Source organism: Stenella coeruleoalba (genome assembly GCF_951394435.1).
Source record: "Stenella coeruleoalba genome assembly, chromosome: 15".
Taxonomy (NCBI): Eukaryota; Metazoa; Chordata; class Mammalia; order Artiodactyla; family Delphinidae; genus Stenella; species Stenella coeruleoalba.
The window spans coordinates 16,018,782-16,027,338 of record NC_137161.1 but is presented as its reverse complement, the minus strand read 5'-3'; positions in this window follow the sequence as shown (position 1 = coordinate 16,027,338).

The following is an 8,557-nucleotide window of genomic DNA, read 5'->3' as shown; positions in this document are numbered from 1 at the left end:
GTGACTGAGTCAGGATTTAAACAGTCTCAAAAGCCTGGTCACCCACTGCTGCCCATCTCTCAACATCTCTTATAAAAGAATAAGCAACAGGAAAGTATTGGGATTTCCCTGGTGGTCTGGTGGTTAGGATTTGGTACCTTCACTGCCGTGGCTGGGGTTCAATCCTAGGTCGGGGAACTGAGATCCCACAAGCTGTGTGGTGTGCCAAAAAAAAGGGAAAATGTGCATTTTTTCCATCAGAAGATGTCAAGGGAATTTCATCAAGACCAAATACATGTTTTTAAGCTGTCATTTGAAAGTATTCCTTCGGGTAAAACCACACATCCTTGAGGGCAAGGACTGCATCTAGATCAGTTGAATTCCCAAAGCCTAACACAGTTCCTGGTTGGTTAGTTCCTAGGTACGTACAGTTTTGGTGAATTCTTCATTTTACCTTATTTCCACCCATACAGCGTTAAAATCCTAAAAACTGAAACGTCTTCAAATGCTTTGTTTTAGGTAAGCATGTCTCCATCATAAAGTTGGGTGGCTCATTCTGAGGATGTGGCTCATTGATCGGGGAGTATTTGGAAGGCGAGAACCTCTCGGGAATAAAGTCTGTTAACTCACACTACCTGATGTGGCCAGAAATTTCAAGTCATTAGATATAGGCCTGATTCACTGTGTGGTACCTCATGACAGAATGAGAGAGAGAAGCCACAAAATGTGACCTGAGGGAACAAAAAGCCCGATCTGCGCTCCTACATCAGTGACACAGGATCTTTCCAGCCAAAGAAAAAGCCCTGAACTTATGTGGAGACTATATTCAGGAACTTAATGCACATAGTAATGCCATCTAACCAGAAAGCTATGGTAGCTGTAAAATTCCTTTAACAGTATACTTCCTTCTTGGTACATGAACCTTATAAGTGATTGAACAGAGGAAACCTAGTTCCATCAAATTATACTCAAAAGCAATCAATTTATATAGGAAGGTAACTTTTTTTTTTTTTTGCGGTACGCGGGCCTCTCACTGTTGTGGCCCCTCCCGTTGCGGAGCACAGGCTCAGCGGCCATGGCTCACGGGCCCAGCCGCTCCGTGGCATGTGGGATCTTCCTGGACCGGGGCACGAACCCGTGTCCCCTGCATCGGCAGGCGGACTCTCAACCACTGCGCCGCCAGGGAAGCTCCCCACTGGCTTTTGAGACCTGTAACTGGGGGCTTTTGGCTCCTTTGACAGTTGATTTTAGCAGCACGGCCCTTCACAGCAGTCTCTTGTTTGGGGAGGAATAGGCGAGAGGTGGGGAAGTGGAGATTAACTGTGTTTTCCTGTCATTCTATTCATAGCCCCCAAACCTATTATGATCTGTTAGTTGATAGTTGCCTTCCTCAAATATTGGCTCACAGAAAGGGGAGGGAATGGGAATTTCGGGATGCCTTGATAAGTGACCTCACTCTATCCCTCTAGGCACTGGTTCTGGTTAAATCTGCAGCAGCTTGAGTCCCAGGACTCAATCCTCAGAGCCTGGAGCGGGGATGGGAGGCTTTTCCTGGTAACTATTGATCACCAGCAGGGGGAGCGCGAGGATCGCAGATTCTCTTAAGTGTGATTAAAACCCTTTACAGAGTAGAGTGGGTTTTCAAAACTGTTGAAGACTGATAGTTATGAATCACTTGCCTTCTAACTCAAATTTTCATTCAACTTTGCAATTTAAACTGTATGATGACATCAGGAAGGTATTAAGGCCAAGAATTAGAATCAACCAGTAAAGCAACAGAAGAAAAGAATCTGTAAATGGTGAGGACAGGAAGGGATTATTGAGAAGAGCTACTGGGGTGCTGGTAATACTGTTTCTTGATCTGATGTTGGTTATAGGAATGTGTTCAGTTTGTGAAAATTCATCAAGCTATAACACATAGCATAGGTACATTTTTCTGTATATGTATTAATTTCAATAAAATGTTTTAAAAACTAAAAACAAAACCTCTATGTATAACACAAGATATGTATTGGATTAGGGTGACTGTTCTTTTTACCGCATAAATCTTAACCTTATCGGAGTCACAAGACCCTCTGAAAAAGACCCAAGGTTAAGAACTTTTGCAGCAGCAAAATGGAGAAGAGGAGCTAAGCATATGAACAGATAGTTCACCAAAAAAAGAAATACAAACATATGAAAAGATGCTTACTTTCAGTCTTCAAAAAAATGAATGCTTGTTAAAAGTGCACAGAGATACCAATTGTAACCTATCGGGTTGGCAACAATTCCAAACTTTGAGAGCACATTCGGTGGGGTTGGAGGTAGGGGGTGGGCAGTAGGCAACAGGCTCGCTCAGATATTACTGGAGGGATTGTGAAATGACAAGTCTAGGCATCCACCCTGTAGATGACATTTGTAGATCCATGCAATGACTTATGTAAAAGGTTAGCCATTGCAGCATTGGTTGTAAGAGCGAAAAGATTGGAAACAACCCAGATGTCCATCTGTACAGGACCGGGCACAGAAACCGTGGTGCGGCTCCATGCAGAAGCGCTAGGTAGCTGGAAACAGAGGAAGCTCTTTGTGGACTGAGGAAAGCTCTCCAAGATACAGTGAGTAAACAACAAACAAACAAAAAACCAAGATGTGAGCTAAGAATATATATTTGTATTACTTGTGTGTGAATAAAGAAACACTGAAAAGGTATACAGGACAGCAAGAGAAGCAGGTCAGAGCATGGGGGGGCGGGGGAGCCAGACTTTGCACCGTGGACCTTGGGTTCTGATGTTTGAATCCTGAAGTATCTTACCCACGCCAAACAACAGCCGCGGCAGATTTAAAGAGCCCTGTTCTGAAGCTGTTGAGCTAAGCTTCTAGGCTCTCATACTTGTTATATCTGCCAACTGCACAATGGCTGGGTTTGGTTTTTTAACTTTGAATGAAGCTGTGTCTTGATGAGAGTCTTCAACTTATTCTGCATTTGAGCTGCTGTGTCACGGTTTCCTGGCTCAGACTCAACTCCCAAGAATTCTTTCCTTGCCCTGCCTGTGCTCTAAACCAGTCTGCCGCCCTCTCAAGGGTTGACATCTACCTATAATTCATGAGCATCTTATTCTGCCTGAGGGAAGAGGAAAAGGTTTCACCAAAAGAGTGCTCCTGTGCCCTCAGATGCCATCTGAGACCTTGGTCTTCGTCTGTTCACCTTTGCCTGTCTCTACCGCCATTCTTTTCCCTTCCCACCTCCTTAAAGTGTCTTCCCTCCAAGACCAGCCCCCACTGTAACGTCACTTTGGTTCCTGTCTCTTGCACCTTCTCTGGAAACTCACACCATTTTTTCTGTACGTGCAAACATACATCATGTCTTCTCCTGTATTTAAAAAAACAAAAACAAAACAAACAAAAAAACCCAAACCCACAAAGCCCCTTTCTACCTGGATTCCCCCTAAGTTCCTGTCCTTTTTCTCCCCATTAGACCATAGTCAGTGTCTCTCCTTTGATTCTCGTTGTTCAGTCTGCTGCAACCAGACTTCCATCCTCACTGAAACGCTTCTGGCCAAGGGCAGGAGTGGCTTCCTTGCTACTGAATCCAACAGCCCCTTTCGCAGCTCTCACGTTGCTTGAGTTCTGAGCACTGTCTGACGCTGGTCATGGCCTCCTCCTCAACTCACTCCCCTTCCAGCTTCTGTGGTCCCTGCGCCCAGGGCCGTCCTCGCTGCCTGTCCTGCTCCGTCTCCTCCCCAGGCTCCTCTTCTGCTCATCTGCGGTCCTCAGGCCTCGCCGCACCATGCTTCTCAGCTCATTCACTCCCTGGGTGAGCCTGTGTCAGAGAATAGAGAAATCCACTCTGACTAGCTTGAGTGGAAAAGGAATTTACTGGAAGGGTATCAGAAAGCTCACTCAACAAAAGGGAGTGCTGAACAGCCAGGCCTCATCAGACTGGGGACACAGCCTTTGCCAGGGGCCAGGAATTCACAGGCAGCCCCTCGCCATCAGATGCCACGCATTTGTGATCCCTCCACGCCGCTCTGCACAGGATTCAGGTTCTGAGGGGAGAAGCCCTGGGTGGCCCTGCAGCAGCCGTCAGCCTTTGTCCCCCACTACCAGTACCCGGGGACGACCACTGTCAGCATTTTGTCGCAGTGCTGTGATGTGCCTAGGAGCCAGGCTGGCTCTGTTAGAAGTCCGGCTTCACCACACCCACCCCTCTGTGTGGCCTTGGACATGCTGCCCAAGCCCCTGTGCCTCCATTTACTGCTCTGAAAAATGGGGGTAATGACAAGACCCACCTCAGAGGGCTTGGAGAGGATCGAGTGAGTGATTTGATAGGACGCTGCCAGGTTCCTGGTGAGTGTCCAACAAATGTTAGCTGCTATTATTATTATTATTTTAAATGTACCTATTTTTTTAATTTAATTATTATTTTTTTGGCTGCATTGCACAGCATGTGGGATCTTAGTTCCCCGACCAGGGATCGAACCCGCACCCCCTGCAATGGAAGTGTGAAGTCTTAACCACTGGACTGCCAGGGAATTCCCTAAATGTATGTATTTTTATTGCTGATAAACTATGTATACAGTTTTATATTCTGCTTTTTTTTCATTAACTATTGTAAGCATCTTCCATGGCACAAAATATTCCTCAAAAACATTTTTTTTTTTTTTTGGCCGTGCTGTGCACCATGCGGGATCTTAGTTCCCTAACTAGGGATCAAACCCATGCCCCCTGTAGTGGAATTGTGGAGTCTTTTTTTTTTCTTTAAATTTATTTATTTATAATAAATAATAAATTATTTATTATAAATATTATTATTTATAATAAATAAATTGTTTTTGGCTGCGTTGGGTCTTTGTTGCTGCGTGTGGGCTTTCTCTGGTTGCAGCGAGCGGGGGCTACTCTTCGTTGCGGTGCGTGGGCTTCTCATTGCGTTGGCCTCTCTTCTTGCGGAGCATGGGCTCTAGGCACGCGGGCTCAGTAGTTGTGGCTCGCAGGCTCTAGAGCACAGGCTCAGTAGTTGTGGTGCTCGGGCTTAGTTGCTCCGCAGCATGTGCGATCTTCCAGACCAGGGCTCGAACCCGTGTCCCCTGCATTGGCAGGCGGGTTCCTAACCACTGCACCACCAGGGAAGTCCAGGAAGCACAGAGTCTTAACCACTGGACTGCCAGGGAAGTCCCCAAAACATAATTTTAGTGACCGAATTCTAGTCCATTACTTATATTCATAATTTCTTCTGGAGTTAACCATTCCTTTATTTTTGGACAGTTGTGTCTGTGTGTGTTGTATATGTGTGTGTTTGCTATAGTAAAGAACTCTGAAAAACAGCACATACTATGTGATTCCATTTATATAAAGTGCAAAAATAGAAGTAATCGATGCTGTTAAAAGTCAGGACTGAGGTTATATGGTGGGGTGGGGGGCAGAAGTCACTGGAAGAGTGCAGGAGAGGGGCAGCCTGTGGTGCTGATGACATACAGTTTCTTTATCTGGGTGCTGGGCCCATGGGCCCGTTCTAGGTGTGAAAATTCATCAAGCTGTATTCTTAGGACATGTGCATTTTTCTGTATGTATATTATACTTCAATAAAAACAAGAATAAAAATGAACTCAGAGCTGAAAAATCCTTGTTTGTGTGTATATATACACATAAAAACGTGTGTGTATATATATCTAAGAATGATTATTTACTCAGAGTAGAATTTTACACCTGGAACACCTGAGTGAGAAGGAATGAGCTGTTTAAAGTCGCCAGTAACGCACTGATAAATTGCCTAAAAGAAAGGTTATCAGCCATTCACACACTCAGGGTCCACCTCCCTACACCCTCTCCAGCAGTGAGATGATCTTGTTTAAGTCTGCCTGTTGTAGCTGTCATTCCTTTATAAGGTCACTTTTATTTACCACATTTCACTGAGATGGTAGGAGATGGTTCCCTGCACAAGGTGCTTCTGCATACGTTACCTTTTATAATGTTAATAAATTAACTGAGGAGTCCCATAAACCCTGGTTAGACATATTAACTTGCTTCCTGCCAGGACCATTTTCCCGTGTGTGGAAATATAACCCGTGGCGCTGGTAGTACATTGGGTTTTCTTGTTTCCCTGTTCCCCTTGCCCTAAGATGTTTAGCACATGGCATCTCTTCCTGGGGACAGCACAGTTCCCCAATCCCAGTAATAGGCTCTAAAGGAACCTGGCTCAGGTAAGTTACAAGCTTAGATGGACAGACCCATTAATCTGAACTCTGCATGTGGCCTTCTCTTCTCAATATACCTGGCCAATCTTTGTCCATATTTCAAATTCAGATTTCCATTCAATGTACTGCTCTCACTTGCAGTTACCCTAGCAGTGTTAGTCTAACCTCATAGAAAGAGAGCTTTGTTAAAATGAACTACTGTTTCTAAGTCCTTTGTATTTTGCAAAATGTATTCACACATGACAGCTTGAATCCCCAAAACAATTCTGGGAGGTAGGTATATTTATCTCCATTTTACAGTTGAGGCCCAGAGAGGTGAAGCCACTTGTCCGGCTGGAGATTGTCAAGGTCAGATCTTAAATCCCTGCTCTTCCTAAAGCATGGTGCCTTCAGCAAAGGAGAGCCAGAAGGCTGAGAATTACTTCGGGGATAGGAGAACCTGCTTTGGTTGAAGGAATAATTGCTGAAGAGGAGTTGAGGATTAGAGGCCACAGAAGGAGTGCAAGCATGTTAGGCCTGTGGTTATGAGAGCCTGTGGCTGGACCTGCTCTCGTTATTATGGGGCCCGGGGGTGGGGGTAGGTCTCTGGGACTCCAGAGACCAGGGCTCCCTCTTGCTCTCTCCAGGGCCCCCATTTCTACCACTTCCTGCTGCTCAGCCCTTGGGCAAGTCACTGTACTCTGAGTCTCAGTTTCTCCACCTGCAAAATGGATATAACTACCTCTCTCTGCCAATTTAGAAGAATTACTTTGAGGATCTGGTGAGATGGGGCATATGATGCTGCCCTGGGAATTTTATTTTATTATTTATTTATTTTTGGCTGCTTTGGGTCTTCTTTGCTGTGCGCAGGCTTTCTCTAGTTGCGGCGAGCAGGGGCTGCTCTGTTGTGGTGGCTTCTCTCACTGCGGAGCACAGCCTCTAGGCACGCGAGCTTCAGTAGTTGTGGCACACTGGCTCAGTAGTTGTGGCTCGCGGGCTCTAGAGCCCAGGCTCAGTAGTTGTGGCGCACGGGCTTAGTTGCTCCGCGGCGTGTGGGATCTTCCCTGACCAGGGCTCAAGCCCGTGTCCCCTGCATTGGCAGGCAGATTCTCAACCACTGCGCCACCAGGGAAGTCCCGCTGCCTTGGGAATTTTAAAGTGTGGGGCACAAGGAATCCCTTAAGCCGTGTCAATTGTGCTGAGGTTGAAAAACCCTGACCTACGCCTTCACCAGTGCTGGATATTGCCATTCTTTTTAATCTTGCCAATCTGGTAGTTCTAAAAATGATACCTTATTTTACTTTGTACCTCTTCAGGAGAATGGAGTTATTTTTACTTCCTCCTTAATATATTATTTGATTTGTTTGTTTGTTTATTTTTTGGCCGAGGCTCACGGCTTGCAGGATTTTAGTTCCCCAACCAGGGATTGAACCCAGGCCCCAGCAGTGAAAGCGCCGAGTCCTAACCACTGGACCGCCAGGGAATTCCTTGCATTTGTTATAATGAACATGTAATATTTTTGTATTTTTTTGAAAAGCCATTAAAGGCTTTTTAAAAAGCTATACCTCTTTGCTGGTTCGTATGCAGTCTATTCTTAAGGTTTGATCGTGTAAGTGCCTGCTTGTTTTTCCCTGATAAGGTGTAGCAAGAAATCCTCAATGTGGGCCTTGAGAAGCTGTCAGTATTTCAGGTTCAAGTCCCCCATCCTCTGGCTTCAGAATTTCTCCATTTCTCTTCCAAAGTACCTTCTTCCAGCAGACACCCAGGCCCAGGAGCCACCTCCGAGGATCATTTTAGTCCAGAGACACTCCTCACCACAGACCAGGGCTCCAAGACAAAAGCTTTCCCAGGCTGACCTTAGGGCACCCGAACACCTGCCATGGACTCAGCTGCCCAGACGCCAGGAAAAATAAAATCCTCAGGCTCCTTTCTTAGCTGTGAAACCTGAGATCCATTCACCCTGTGCACCTCCCAGGCATTGCAGCCAGCCAAGGCCATGGGGCTTCTGCAGAACCTGGGGCTGCTGGTATCAGCTCTGGTGCGTCAAGGATGTGCTCACATTTCCCTCCTCTGGGTCCTGTCCAAATGGAAAAGGGCTAGAGCCCTGCCCCAAGCCCAGCCCAGCATGGCAAGGACCCCTAGAGAAGGGTCCCACTCCTTTTACTTGGCCCAGAGCAAGCCATAGCCAGCCTAAAGGAAGTGTCCATGGAGGACTGGTTGGTATTACCTGGATCCTCCTGAGAAAATGTCCCACGTGGCAGAAATGGCGTAGGCTTGCCTGAAGCCTTTGCACATGGCCCAGTAGCAGACTTTCAAAGTGGGCAGGCAGCTCCTCCTGGCCCAGGGCCAGGCAGGCAGGGCTTCTGCTCGTGGTTCTATGCCTTTGATGTGCAGCTCACTGTGGCTTTACAGGAAGTAAGGGCAGATGT